We start from the raw sequence: 1,079 nt of genomic DNA on the forward strand, positions 1-1,079 counted from the left end.
TGCGGGGCATTACCAGTGATCGGGGGGAGATGGGGGTCCCCTGCCCAGGCCTGACACCTCTGGCGGAGGTGTCAGGCCTGGGCAATGGGCCGATCCTGCGATCGGAGGCTGATGGGGGGTGTCAGGCCTGGTTGACGGGCCGATCTGGTGATTGGAGGGTGATGGGGGTCCCCTGCCCCGGCCTGATGCCTGGGCCAGAGGTGGGCCGATCCTGCGATCGGAGGCTGATGGGGGGTGTCAGGCCTGGTTGACGGGCCGATCTGGTGATTGGAGGGTGATGGGGGTCCCCTGCCCAGGCTTGATGCCTGGGCCAGAGGCGTCAGGCCTGGGCAGGGGGTGGAGAAAGTGATGGGGGGAGATGGGGATCCCCTGCCCAGGCCTGACACCTGGGCCAGTGGCTTCAGGCCTGGGCTTGGGGCAGAGCCAGCAATCGGCGGGGTCTGGGGGTCCCCTGCCCAGTCCTGAGGCCTCTGGCTGAGGCCTCAGGCCTGGGCGGGGGATCTATCCGTTGATCAAAGGGTGATGGGGGTCGATGCCTCTGGCTGAGGCTTCAGGCCTGGGTGGGGGACCTATCAGGTGATCAAAGGGTGATGGGGGTTGATGCCTCTGGCTGAGGCGTCAGGCCTGGGCAAGGGCTGAGCCGGTGATGGGAGGGATATAGGGGTCCGCTTCCCAGGCCTGACACCTCTCCCAGAGGCATCAGGCCTGGGCAAGGGGCTGATCCTGCGATCAGAGGATGATGGGGGTCGACACCTCTGGCCAAGGCAACAGGCCTGGGTGAGGGCAGAGCCGGTGACCGGGGGGAGATGGGGGTCCCCTGCCCAGGCCTGAAGCCTGGGCCAGGGGCATCAGGTATGGGGGAAAGGGGGGCCAAGCCGGCAATTGGTGTGAACTACAGAGGAAACACCTTTTCTGACTGCTTATTGGCTAAGCTTTCTTTGTGCCACTGGTAATATTCTTAGTAACTTGGGTAATAAGAATCCAAAAAGGTGATCTAGGGTTTTTCACTTTTTCACCATCCTGTCGAAAAAAACAAAAGTCAGCTGCTGGAGGACTAAGAAATGTCATATCCTGCCCTA

The sequence above is a fragment of the Myotis brandtii genome, unplaced genomic scaffold (genome assembly GCF_000412655.1).
Source record: "Myotis brandtii unplaced genomic scaffold, ASM41265v1 scaffold37094, whole genome shotgun sequence".
Classification (NCBI taxonomy): domain Eukaryota; kingdom Metazoa; phylum Chordata; class Mammalia; order Chiroptera; family Vespertilionidae; genus Myotis; species Myotis brandtii.